This window comes from Chionomys nivalis, chromosome 26 (assembly GCF_950005125.1).
Source record: "Chionomys nivalis chromosome 26, mChiNiv1.1, whole genome shotgun sequence".
NCBI lineage: Eukaryota > Metazoa > Chordata > Mammalia > Rodentia > Cricetidae > Chionomys > Chionomys nivalis.
The window spans coordinates 10,174,018-10,188,366 of NC_080111.1; the positions used below are offsets into that span (position 1 = coordinate 10,174,018).

The 14,349-nt window shown below is 42.4% G+C and overlaps 1 pseudogene; it reads right to left on the reverse strand.

Annotated features, from left to right (window-relative positions):
- Positions 1–688: 688 nt before the first annotated feature.
- On the reverse strand, positions 689–6,327 carry LOC130866735 (far upstream element-binding protein 1-like; annotated as a pseudogene).
- Positions 6,328–14,349: the final 8,022 nt, after the last annotated feature.

The window sequence follows — 14,349 nt, forward strand, 5'->3', positions numbered from 1 at the left end:
GTGGTAGAGCGCTTGACTTGGCATGCACCAAGCCGGTGTTCAGTCCAGTTAAGATGGGGTTGGAGGAGAGAATCCGGGATAGAGGTGAAGTTTGTCGGTGAAAGAGCCGAACGTTTGAGTGGGACATTCAGCCGCAGTCCACACTGTGTCCAGGAAGCTGCCTAGGTCCCCTGTGGCTTTCCTGAAATGATGCCCAGTGCTTAGTGTATGTTAAGTCCACATTGCAATGGTTTCCCGACAAGCCTTTGTGATTTTCATTGTCTGCGTTTACTATCCCGAGTTTACTGCCATGCTCGAGAGCGTCCCCATCCTGCGTTTGCAGCCGCTGGAGGTGGTGACCAGGCACCACTACTGAACTCGCTTCCATTCAACCCTTCTAGCCCACGATCGAGCAGTGAATCCCAGAGGCATTCCAGCTACACAGAGTATCATGGGGTTGTGGCGTGGCTGCATGTCCCCGGCATCGCTAGTAAAGGGAGTGTCTAAGAAACTAGACTGCAGCGGGCGGGTGTGACGCTCTAGCACCAAGTCATTAAGCAATTGCCTCAGTTCTCAAGTTTTACAAGCTAGCCAGGACTGTTCCACCCTTGTGCCTCTCAGGAGCATCCTTGCCCTTGCAGACACTTACTTGTCTTCACTATTAATTTTTCAGCTTCGCAGTGACTTCAGGGAGTGGATGGTTTCCCCTTTAAAAAGCAGCAGACTGGTGATTGTGAGGTTCCAAAGGGTCCTCAGTGTAGCGAGAAGCCCGTGTTAGAATTTTGGCCCTGTTGTGCAGGTCATTGTGACACCTACCACACGGGGTTGGAGGACTGAGAGCTGTACTCCTGCAAAGCCTCTCACACTTGAGGTCCCCACTGCTGTTACCACCTCCACGCTATGGAATGGACACGCAGTAAGGCCCTGCAACAAAGTACCTGTCTGCCACACATTGCATGCCATACATGCAATCTGAGACACTTCTTTATTTCCCATGCACGGGAGGGAGAACATGAAAAATTCATTTTCCCTAAAGAGAGCTGTGAATTAAAGAAAAAAAAACTTGCACAATTACTACATCTACTTCGAGTCTGAGATTAGTTTGACATAGATTAGTATTTATTATTAACAAATTTTATCTCTCTTAAAGCCATTCCTAGTTAGTGCCTGCAAAACCCTCAAAACCTTTTCAAACTGTCAGTTTAAACATGCCTTTACCTTATGCACCAAAGATCTCAGCTCGTGTGGCCTCCAATCTCGAATGTTTTTTTTTTTATATATAGGCCTGCACTTGAAATGATGAGGCTCTTTATGACCAAAAGCCAACCAGTGGGAGTTCAAGTTATTTATAGTATCATTACCCAGAGAATTCACAGACACATTTCCAGACACCCCCCCCCCGCCCCGTCCAGCACACTTAGAGCCCTTGCAACATGAAATGGAATGTCCCCCAAAGATCCATAATGTCTAAACAGAGACTAGCTCTGTGGTGTCCTGTTGCCGAGGGCAGGGTGAAAGAGAGACTTCTGTTTCAGGTCTAGAAAGAAACGGGAGGTCAGTGGAGGAAGGAATGAATGGGGAAAAAAAAAGCAGGGCACATATGTATGGAAATTCCATAATGAAACTCAGTACTTTGTAGCTAACCTGAAAGAAATGTAATGAAAAATAATAATAATAATAAAAAAAGAAGTGTAGCTTGCGGGGTTGGGATTTCACCAAGTCCTGCAAACACTCCTTGTGGTTCAAGAGGCACTCCGGCCCTGCTGCAGGGCTGCCCAAAATTCTGAGCCTAGATTCCAAGAACAACAGGAACCATTGCCCAGAAAAAACGAAAGTGTTTTCCAGGAAGAAAGAACATCTTCCCATAAGAAGGGATGACAGTTCGAGGTTTAAACTTGTATACAGAGTGTTTGGGGGCGGGAACAGAGGGAATAGAACTTTAGAAAGATTCCTTCTGGAAAAAAATCTATGGAGAAGAGAAGAAATCCCGGCTCAGAGAGGAAGCCCACTAACTGTTAAATTAGAATCCAGGTCCCAAAAAGTAAAGGTGCAGGCGGATGGGACTTAATGAATTACCCAGAGTAAACAGTGATTTAACTTGGGTGCACAGAAAAACCAATGTTTATTTTTCTATCCAATCTTAGTACTCATTACTCTGCCACCATCATCACTATATATATATATATATATGTGTGTGTGTGTGTGTATTTTTTTTTTTTTTTTTTTTTTTTTTGGTTTTTGAGACAGGGTTTCTCTGTGGCTTTGGAGCCTGTCCTGGAACTAGCTCTTGTAGACCAGGCTGGTCTCGAACTCACAGAGATCCGCCTGTCTCTGCCTCCCAAGTGCTGGGATTAAAGGCGTGCGCCACCACCGCCCGGCCACCATCATCACTATTGTACTTGATTACATTCTCTGAACTCAAGGTCTTTTACTGGGGTCCTGGGGTCCCATGCATGCTGGGTCTTCTTTCTTGTGGTTTGAGGGTCATACTGCTATGTTTCCCCAACTCTATCAGTCGAGCGTTCTCTTTCTCCCAATGAATCCAGCTCTCTGACTACACCTTTGTTTCTTCCACTTGTTTCTACCAGTTTCCTTCATCTCTAAGAAAACAGTATCAACACGATCATCACAATTTGGTTTAAAAGATTTAGGAAACCGTGGAAAATAGATTATATCACACACCTGTAATCTGGTTGAAGGAAAGAAGATCAAAAGTCAGAGGCCAGCCTGGGCAATCTCGGACACTTGATTTCAAAATAAAAATAAAAGGTTTGGGGCTGGAGAGATAGCTCAGAGGTTAAGAGCACTGGCTGTTCTTCCAGAGGTCCTGAGTTCAACTTCCAGCAACCACCATCTATAATGAGATCTGGTGCCTTCTTCTGGTGTGCAAGCATACATGTAGGCAGATAAATAAATAATTCTAAAAAATGTTTAAGGCCAGGCGGTGGTGGCGCGCGCCTTTAATCCCAGCACTTGGGAGGCAGAGGCAGGCAGATCTCTGTGAGTTTGAGACCAGCCTGGTCTACAAGAGCTAGTTCCAGGACAGGCTCCAAAACCACAGAGAAACCCTGTCTCGAAAAACCAAAAAAAAAAAAAAAAAGTTTTAAAAAATAAAGGGTTAGAGGTGTTGCTCAGTGGTAGAACCCTTGCCTAGCTTGTAAATTTAAAAACTGACAGCAGTGCATATGGTATAAGTAACAAAATGTATTCATTCTAAAAGCTTAAGCATAAAGATAAGGAAACAAAGAGGAAAATTAAATATACTTAATCCCACCTTCATGAAAAGATAAATCTAACTAGTATTTTTGTATTGTTATCATCCATACTTTTTTGATTTTTTTTTTATTACTGTTGGGTTAGCTGATCACTGATATTGACTTTGGGAATATTTGATGCAACAAAGTTCAAGTTCTATTATTGTTTCTGGAAGTAACATTTAGTACAATCCTCCCATTTTAATATTGTTTGACACTTTAGGCAGTAAATAGTTTTTATCATATAATGTCCTTATAATAGATTTCTTTCAGTCTTCCTTCCTTCCTTCCCTCCTCCTCCCTCCCTCTTTCTCTTTCTCTTTTTTTTCTTTCTTTCTCTTTTTCTTTGAAAAAAGAAAATAAACTATCTTTTTCTCATTATGTATACCAATCCAAGTTCCCACTCCATCCCCTCCTCTCATTCCCTCCACACACCCTCCCACCCCACCCCCATCCAATCCTCAGAGAGGGTAAGGCACATTGCTTTGTGGAAGGTCCAAGGCCCTCCCTACTATATCTAGTCTGAGCAAGGTTTCCCTCCAAAGAGAATTGGTTCCCAAAAACCCAGTACAAGCAGTAGGGATAAATCCTGGTGCCACTGCCAGTGGCCCCTCAGTCTGCCCCAGCCATACAACTGTCAGCCACATTTAGAAATAGTTTGGTCCTACACTGGTTCCTTCCCAGTCCAGCTGGAGTTGGTGAGCTCCCATTAGCTCAGGTGAACTGTCTCAGTGGGTGAACCCATCATGGTCTTGACCTCATATTCTCGTTCCTCCAACTCTTCAACTGGACTTTGGCAGCTCAGTCCAGTGCTCCAATGTAGGTCTCTGCCTCTGTCTCCATCAGTTACTGGATGAAGGTTCTATGGTGATATTTAAGATATTCATCATTCTGACTACAGGGCAAGTCAAGATCGGGCCCCCACTTGTCCATACTTTTGTACTACTTAGAAAGGGTGGGGAATTGTTCATTTACTTGGTGGTTTTTTTTTTTTTTTTTTTTTTTAAACCGAAGAAAAAAAAGTCTGAATGTGAGCATGTCTGCTATTTCAGGGTTTGTTTGTAATAATTTTTTTCTAAAGCCCCTGTAGCTCTTTTAAGAAGTAAATCACAACTGTTTCCTGAATGTCGAACGACTTAGATCAGAGGTTCCTAAATACAGGACCACAGGAAACTATGTCAGAAATTTCTAGAAGTCTTAAAATCCCTGCCAACCTTTGCTCAGGGGCCTGAAAAGGCGCCCAGAGGTTTGAATTCTCAGACAAAGACTCCCTGACCTCCTGACAGGTGCGGTTGCTGTTTTTTTGTTGTGTGCGCCAGGGGTCCGCAGGGGTCTCTGGGAGATGGCAGGAACACGCATGGCTTCAAGTGCCAGCCATGAAGGATTAGGACTCTGCAGGGTGCACTGATGAGGTAAGGTCCCAGGCTTGAGTTTGGGCTCAGTAGGAAAGAACTTTCTAATAAGCGCGGCTCAGAACAAGTGTTCCTGGGAAGTCCAACCCAATGGAAAGCAGGCCATATCTGGAGACGCTGAAGGGTGACCGCTTACACAGGGCCACCGGGCACTGTCACTTGATCCTCTCCCTCGGCACAAATGTCTTGATTTTCAGTTTTTCTCACAGAACCTGACTCTGCACCCCTGGTGCGCATAGGAATCCATCCTCCCCTCCCACTGGGGATCTTTTTTTTTTTTTTTTTTTTTTTTTTTTTTTTTCGAGACAGGGATTCTCAAGGATCTTAAACAAGCTTGGTTGTCACGTCAATGGACAGGTATAGACATATTTTTCTTTGGGCTATCAACTCATAAAAAAATGAAAGAAAGACTTGTTATTAATTATGAAAGCTTGGCCAATTACTTAAGCTTGTTTTTAATTAGCTCTTTTACCATAGTAAAACCCATTTCTATTAATTTACTCTTTACCCTGTGGCTATTATCTTTACCCTGTACTGCTCACATTGCTTTCCTGCTTCCTCTGTTTCTGTCTGGAGACTCTGCCTTCTTTTCCCAGCATTCTCTCTGCCCAGAAAATCCTGTTTAGCTGTTGGCCATTTCCCCATCGCTGGGGAGCGTGTGGGGCTGGAGGACCGTGAGGAGCTGGAGCAGCTGGTCCTGGATTGTAAGGTGCAGGGTTGTATGGTCCCATTGGAGTTCCGGGCTCCGGAGGCCCATGAGGACCTGGAACCCCATAGGGTACAGGTGGCCCTAAACAATTTACTGGGCCCTCATTCTTCTCTTCTATGAGTTGTCGAGCATAATCTATTGGCTGGGGAGTGCCACGAATTGTAAATAACTTCATATTAGGATCTGCGTTAGGAGGAGCATTTCTCTGAAGCTCTGTTCTTGCACCAGACTGCTGGCTTATGCGTCTTATGGTTTCGCCTCCTTTTCCAATTATCAATCCAGTTTTCCCAGTTGGCACAATGAAATTACATTCCTGTAGTCCACCAGGTGGTCCCGTATTTCAGTTGCCTTGACCTCTACCTCGTCCTCGCCCACCAGGTCCAGGTCCAACAGGATTACAGCCTGACCACTTCATAGAAGGTCTGTGATAATCTCTGCGGCATGCTGACATCTGTCTGGAGGTCCTGTTATCTGTGCTATTCTATCAGGTGTTATTCCATCATCTGGCTTAAACTGAATTCGAACACCAGCATAATTTTGTACTTTTTTTTGATCATTTCTTCCTATTACAATGCCAACAGCAAATCTTGGAATTGGGACATCTATCCCTTCATTTCCTCCTATTCCTCAGCCATACTCATTCCGCACTTCTCTGAACCCACCTTCGAATTAACTCTAATACCTTTTCCTTGGCTTGCTGAACGTTGTAATCCTAAGAGGTTTATCAGCACCAATGTTTTGAAGCCCAACTTGAATCATAACCATTTGAACACCAGCTCGTTCCTGAAGCTGTTTAATAGTCTCCCCCCTCTCCAATAACGAGCCCTGCCTTGCTGGCTGGAATCATGATTTTCTGAACTGCATTTTCAGGTTCATCACCATGATGAAAGCCAGGTGCTGGTCTTCCCTTTTCAACAGCCTGGTCCAGTAATCTTTTTGCTGATTGGACAGACTCAGGTCTTCCGGTTAGCATACAACCTGTGTATCCTTATTTATTTTGGTTTTTTTGATTCAGGATTTCTCTGTAGCTCTTGAAGCCTGTCCTGGAACTCACTCTGTAGACAACGCTGGCTTTGAACTCACGGAGATCTGCCTGCCTCTGCCTCCTGAGTTCTAGGATTAGAGGTGTGCACCACCCCAATCTGGCATAATAATAACTTTCAAGGACTAGAAATTTAAATTACCTTGGTAAATGAGTGACATCGGTGTAATACCTTAAACAAGAGTAGAAACATACATTTAGTATAACAAAAATAACTTAAAATTTGTATCAATACAGCAAAATCCATACCAATGTAAAATATTTGAAGTTAATAGTTGTCTTTTTATCCTATATTACATTTCTATATCACCCCAAACAATGACAAACATCCATAACCCATTGAATAACCAAAAAGCACCCATCCCATCTCTTGGGAATGTGAGCGTTGTGTTCTCCATACTGCTTCCTATCGTCTGGGGACACTGGCATCTTTAAGGGACCCTGAAAAATTATCATAATGATCAAGTCCTGGCCAGAATATTCTGTGAGGCTGGATCATCTCAGTCAACACCCTTGTTGCTGTTTTGGATGCAGAACTCTGCTAAGAAAACTGCAGCAGAGGCACTCTGAGAGGCTGGATCTCCTGGGCCACCCATTTTCCTTGGTGTCTGGTCCCCTTGCTCTGAAAACACACAAGCATTCAGAGGTAACATTCATTCTGTCGGCATTAATACAAGTATTGAGTGTGCATTGTACACTAGCAGGCCCCAAAGATAAGTTTTTGTTTTATGTTTGAGTAGGTAGAATATATGTCACCTGTCCTGGAGTTTTTCTATGTTTGTGTTTTTATATTTGTATCCAGGATTTTTAGGGGGTCTCCCCTGATTAAACCTGATCCTCTTAACCTGGAACGAATCCATAACCTTTTGTTTTCTGTGGGAACAAAAACATAATCTCTTCCCTAATGGAACATATAGTTTGACTTCTAGTTTGAAGTTTAGACATTTTTAAATGTATAAGTTGGTTTAATTTAGCAGTTTCCATAATCCAATGTCTCTTAGCAGCTATCAGTTTTTCATCAGCAACCAAAAAAAAAAAAAAAAAAAAAATTCAAAGACAACACAATAACATACAGGATCCAGACTCTCTGTATATTTCCCTTCTCTGTGTGCCTATTCTTTTTTATTATGTCTCATTCTTTCATTAAAGACTTCATTATTTTTAGCTATTATTTCTTTATTATTTTATGACTTTAAAAAATACTATAACTTGTTTAGAGTTATTTTTCCATTGGAACCTGCTTTACTGCATTTCTTTAAATTTTTTTTTGTTTGCATGAGCAAAATCTTCAACTGCTGCACAGCTTAGGTTATGGTGAACGGCAACTCAAGCCCACAGGCTGCAGCAGGGAGTCGTGTCTATGTCACACCCTGCATGAGGGAATGCAGGGCTAGAAAGTGGTGTTTGGATCCATTTTTGTGAATACATGCCCCCACATTGGATGTCATTTATAGACACAATTTTTTAAAAATTTTATTTATTTATTTTTTATGTATACAATATTCTGTTTGTATGCCTGCAGGCCAGAAGAGGGCACCAGACCTCATTACAGATGGTTGTGAGCCACCATGTGGTTGCTGGGAATTGAACTCAGGACCTTTGGAAGAGCAGGCACTGCTCTTAACCTCTGAGCCATCTCTCCAGCCCATAGACATAATTTTTTTTTTTGCATTGCCAAATCACAAAAACTGGCACAGAGACTTATTATAAAAGCTTGACATGTAACTTAGGCTTGTTTCTAACTAGTGCTTATAACTTAGATTAACCCATTTCTATCAATTTATTTATTTTTTATTTTTAAAAAAATATTTATTTATTTATTATGTATACAATATTCTGTCTACATGTATGCCTGTAGGCTAGAAGAGGGCACCAGACCCTGATGGAGGTGGGTCTTGTATCTTATCTGTTGCTTTCATTGGTTAACTAATAAAGAAAACTGCTTGGCCTGATAGGACAGAAAATTAGGTAGGCGGAGTAGACAGAACAGAATGCTGGGAGAAAGAAGCCAAGTCCGTCAGTTGCCATGATTCTCCCACTCCAGACAGACGCAGGTTAAGATCTTTCCTGGTAAGCCACCTTGTGGTGTTACACAGATTATTAGAAATGGGTTAGATCAATATGTAAGAGCTAGCCAATAAGAGGCTGGAACTAATGGGCCAGGCAGTGCTTAAGAGAATACAGTTTCCGTGTAATTATTTCGGGTATAAAGCTAGCTGTGCGGGCAGCCAGGTGCCAGGAACGTAGTAGCTCACCACAGCTAATACAACAAGACCCCATTACAGATGGTTGTGAGCCACCATGTGGTTGCTGGGAATTGAACTCAGGACCTTTGGAAGAGCAGGCAATGCTCTTAACCACTGAGCCATCTCTCCAGCCCCTATCAGTTTATTTTTTGCCTCATGGCCTTATTACATTGACTCTGTACTGCCCATATTGCTATCCTGCTTCTCTGTCTCCGGCTGGGGACTGCACCTTCTTCCAGCATTCCCTCTGCTGCCTAGCTATTGGCCAGTTAGCTTTGATTAAACCCATCAGAGTGACACATATTCACATGTCCAAAAAGATTACTCCACAACAGACAGGGCTGCTGTCAGCATCTCGTACCTGGCAGCCAGGCTGTAGCTCAGAATCCTATAATGTGCAGGGAAATACCCACAAAAATCAATTTTCTGGCCTGAAATGTCAACAATGCCCAAATCAAGATGCACCATATATGTAGTGGATGTGTTGTTATGTGATAGATTATAATGACATCCTGGAGAAGCCATCTGCTTTCTGGGTAAGCTTGGGTAAGCATAATACCTTCCCAGCCCCTCAGTGTCCTTATGTGTAAAATAGAGATGAATTGGCAGTCACAGAACAGTTAGCACATTAACAGTTGTCAGCTATGTCTTCCAAGCGTCCAGCAGTCCTGATATTATTGAGTCCGGCATTCCTCAAGAAGCAAACACAAAGACAAGGACTCAAATAAAAGCATTTCACTTGGGAAGCGTAAGCAACACAGTAAAGAAGATGAAAGATTAATACCATATGGGTGAACTACAACCAATGCAGAAGATCGTACTGAGGGTGGGTGTATTAGTGTGATAAACCTAGCCATGTTTCAGCAACTTCTTCATACAATTGCCTTTTGTTGAGATAGTCTATCACAACAACAGAAAGGTACTCTCTTTGCTCAAGATTGTTTTAGTGACCCAGGGCTCTTCCCTTTCCATACAAATTTCAAGTTTTTCTTCAAATTCTCTGAAGAATAACATTGGGATTTTAACTGATGTTGCTTTGAATATATAGATTGTTTTTGGTAGGATGGCAATTTTTACAAGATGAATTCTTCTGATCCATGAGTATGGGTCATTCTAGTTCTTAAAACGGGCATCCAGCCGGGCGGTGGTGGCGCACGCCTTTAATCCCAGCACTTGGGAGGCAGAGGCAGGTGGATCTCTGTGAGCTCGAGACCAGCCTGGTCTACAAGAGCTAGTTCCAGGACAGGCTCCAAAACCACAGAGAAACCGTCTCAAAAAACCAAAAAAAAAAAAAAAAAAAAAAAAACCCAAAACAAACAAAAAAAGAAGCATACTTAACTAAAATTGCTTTTCTGTTAGACCTGTTATAAAAAGCTAAAATAGAGATAACTACAAGTATCTACTCTCTAAACTACATATATAAGTCCACAAGAAAAGAATGATTTTCTATTAAAGCCACTTCTCGATGAACTTGGGAGCACAGACTGGACACAACTCTGATAGGGACAAACACCTCCAGCCTTATCTTTGTTTCCATGATATCACCCAAGCTTGGAAGCACAGCTTTTTATAAGACTTAACTGGAACTGATCAGACTCTGATTTTAGCCACAGCTCTTGATCACTGTTCAGAAAGATAATTATTTTCCCAGCAGATTTCTATTAGGAAAAAATGTGTTTACCTGGTGGAACTATTCAGGAATGTTCCATGGTGTGACATGCCTTCCATTCTTTCCCCCTTCTAGAGTAGATTCCGTTTGAGAGATGACACTTCCGATCTTGGATGGATGTGGTGAGTTATTTAAATATCATTCTTGGCTTTAAAAAGAACTGAGAAAGCCTCTGTCCTTTGGAAGGTTTGTCTCCCACGCTCTGATTTTGTAACCTCAGACAAATCAATCTCTAAGGCACTATCTCTTTCTTTTATCAGAGACCTCATTGCCTTTAGTATATCTCCAAAGTACGCTGAAATGAAACACCTCTGGACTTTTCTCTCCTTCTTCTTCTCTGCCTTAGACAAAGTATAAGCCTGGGTAGAGAGATGATGGATCCTTTACATCCAGCTGCTGAGCAGCTGAGCTGCATCATGGAGAAAGGTGCCCCAGAGAGTTACCCCACCTATATGGTCATGGGAAAAGATTCTGGTGATACATAAGCACAATAATTATTAGCCCACATGATTCCAGGGTAAGCTGACTTACGATTCAAGTGTCTGACTATGTGAGAATGAAGAAAAGCAAAAGACACACCACACCCTGGGAGATCAGTGGAAACGGATGAAGAAGGAACTAGATGGAAAGGAGAATGAAAGGGATAAGTAGTACTAAATAATAAAACTTAGTTTTACAATTTGTAGTGAGATCCCATATATGAATAAATGGCAATCAAAATGTTAATAGTGATCACATCTGTGGGGTTGCATTTTGGATGGTTTTCCTTGCCTCGCTGTGCTATTCTGAGCTTCTCTCAAGGCTTAGTTAATTAATGGGGCTGGGGAACAGAGAGATAAATAAAAAGGTAATTTCAGTATAAATTTCCAGTTGCTTACTGCTATTGGCAATCAGAACTCACTTCTGAGGGACTTTGTAAATGTATACCAAATTAATCTCCCAGAAGACCTGTTAGACATTGGGCAAGGGCTATATATTATAAAAATATAATTCTTTACGTTTCCAAGTTGCTCAATCAACAGAGCCAGCAGCTTCCCAAAGGGTTCACTTGTCTTACATCAGAGACAGCGTGCAGAGGAGCCTGTCTGCTGTGGTGGTTAATCCTGATTGTCAGCTTGCTAGGATTTAGAATCACCGAGGAGACAAATTTTTGAAGGATTTTCTAGATCAGATTAAACGAGGTAAGTCTATATACGCTGACCCTAGTAGGGATGGAACCATTTCAGAGGCTGATCCTGAACGGAATAAAAACGAGGAAGCAAGCTGATCATCAAGGTTCATCTCTCTTGGCTTCCTGGCTGCAGCCCAAACTTCGTCCTCCATGAATTGTCTGCCAACATCTGTGCCCTTCAGCTGTGAGCCAAAAGAAACCCTTCTCATTAAGTTGCTTTTGTTAGGTGCTTTGTTGCGGCAATGACAAAACTAACTTAACCCGGTAGGCCACAGCCACGTCGCAATACATAGATTACTAGAAATGGGTTAAATTCAGATGTAAGAGTTAGCCAATAAGAAGACAGAGCTAGGGCTGGAGAGATGGCTCAGCGGTTAAGAGCATTGCCTGCTCTTCCAAAGGTCCTGAGTTCAATTCCCAGCAACCACATGGTGGCTCATAACCATCTGTAATGAGGTCTGGTGCCCTCTTCTGGCCTGCAGGCATACACACAGACAGAACATTGTATACATAATAAATAAATAAATAAATAAATAAATAAATAAATATTTTAAAAAAAGAAGAAGAAGAAAAAAAAAAAAGAAGACAGAGCTAATAGGCCAAGCAGCGATTTAAATAATATAGTTTCTGTGTGATTATTTTGGGGCTGAGCAGTTGGGAACAAACAAGTGGCCTCCTCCTACAACCAACTACTCAATAGTGTATACCAAGCCTTCAGCACATGAGTCTTTGCAGTAAATACTTGATATCCAAATCGTAACAGACAGTCTGAAGAGGCAAAAGTACAGATAGCAAAAGGGCTACAATGTTTATCCCATCCCAGAGGACGTACAGCCCTGAGACTGAGCTACAGTGTGTACCATAGACTTTAATGCTTGATGGTGTTGATGTAGTTTGACTGATTTTAACAAATGGACCCCTCTGGTAGAGGTGCTTGCAGGGACAGCTGTGAAGGGCTATGTGACACAAATGTGCTGTGACCTAAAACCACTATTTTAGGAATCCATTTGAAAAGCTTCATACCTAGCAAAAATGAGTGACAACTGGAATCAAGGTTTCATGTTTTAGTTAAGAGATCTTCGCCATGATAATACAGTAGATTCTGTTGAATTCCTCCAAGGGAAAAACAATTCCTGGAGGTCATTCTTCTGTGGATCCTTTCTTCCAATGTTAGTAGAAAACCCTAAGTGGCAATCAGAATTCAATCATCAGCTGGGTGCAAGCTGAAACCCTGGATTGCAGGGCAGCTTAAGTGCTTCACACATGTGAGAAGATCAGCTGATGGTTACAGACTTGGTTCTCTGCCCGGTGCAGAAATCATGATGGCAGCAGCAGCAGCAGCTCCTACACGGGGATCATCTTTTCATTGCTGACATATGAGTCACTCTAGGTATTGGAATAAAGACACGGTGGCACCTCCCAAAGGGAAGGACCGCAGCATGCCTTAATACTTAGACAGTACCATCAGAAATACTCAGTAACACTTGCATGAAAAACAGGGCCCTTATTCTGAAGGGTCTCTTCGGAATCCCAGGGTAATCAGAACAGGGAATGAAAATGCCAAACTCCTTTCCCTTGAGGGGATGAATATGATTAAATGTTCATTTACTTAAGGAGATCTGTATCACTCGCGTGTCCCCATATGCGCCAACTATAGCCAAAACTCGCGGGGCTGGAGAGATGGCTCAGTGGTTAAGAGCATTGCTTGCTCTTCCAAAGGTCCTGAGTTCAATTCCCAGCAACCACATGGTGGCTCACAACCATCTGTAATAAGATCTGGTGCCCTCTTCTGGTCTTCAGCATACACACAGATAGACCATTGTATAAATAATAAATAAATATTTTAAAAAAACTCGCATATGATTATCCCAACCGCTTAAACCCATCTGTGTTAGCAGACAGCCTGGGATGGACAGGGACCCAAATATAGCTTCTCTGTTCTTCACTTTCCTAGCACAGCAAGAGCAGACAGATCTTTGATTTTTCATCAGTCTTTTTCACTCCATCCATATTAAATCATTTTAGTTAAGACTGGAGCTCATTCTTCCTTACACACTTTATTTATGAGGGGTCTTTCCTCATTCCCTCAGTTCCAATGTCTCATCAAGGAAAAAGCCAACCTCGATCCCCTTTCATTAAACAATTCCCTCCCCCCCATCCACTGAATTCTCTTGGAATTTCTTTGCCTAGATAATTTTTTTTTTACAAATAAAAATACGGCCGGGAGGTGGTGGTGCACACCTTTAATCCCAGCACTCGAGAGGCAGAGGCAGGCGGATCTCTGTGAGTTCGAGACCAGCCTGGTCTACAAGAGCTAGTTCCAGGACAGGCTCCAAAACCACAGAGAAACCCTGTCTCAAAAAACCAAAATAAATAAATAAATAAATAAAATAAAAATACGTTATTATAGAAAAAACATCCCATATACAGGGTTCCGTAAACACTGGTAGGCGAACAATTGCAACTTCAAAAGTAAATACAAAGTAAGCATTTTGCCATTAGGAAAAAATAGTTTTCCAGAAATGACCCCATCCAGACACAGAAGTGGCTCTGCCCCCTGGGGAGGTGGCAGTGCTCTGCTGTGCGCTGTGCTCCCTGCTCCCATCTCAGAAGTTGCCTAGCTCAAACTCAAGCACACAGTTTGAGCTGAAGTCTATGCTCTGAACATGTGTTCTCCCGAAGACACACACCCTGACTCTGAGAAGTTCCTCTTCCTGTGCTACCCCCCCCCCACAGATCTCCTCAGGCCTGTTCACTTTCCCACGGGGCTGGGTAAAGTCACTTTGGCTACTGTACCCAGTCACTTCAGTCTTCAACTTTGGCCGTCACCTTTCTCCACCAAGTAATGCTATGTCTCTGTTCTCCAG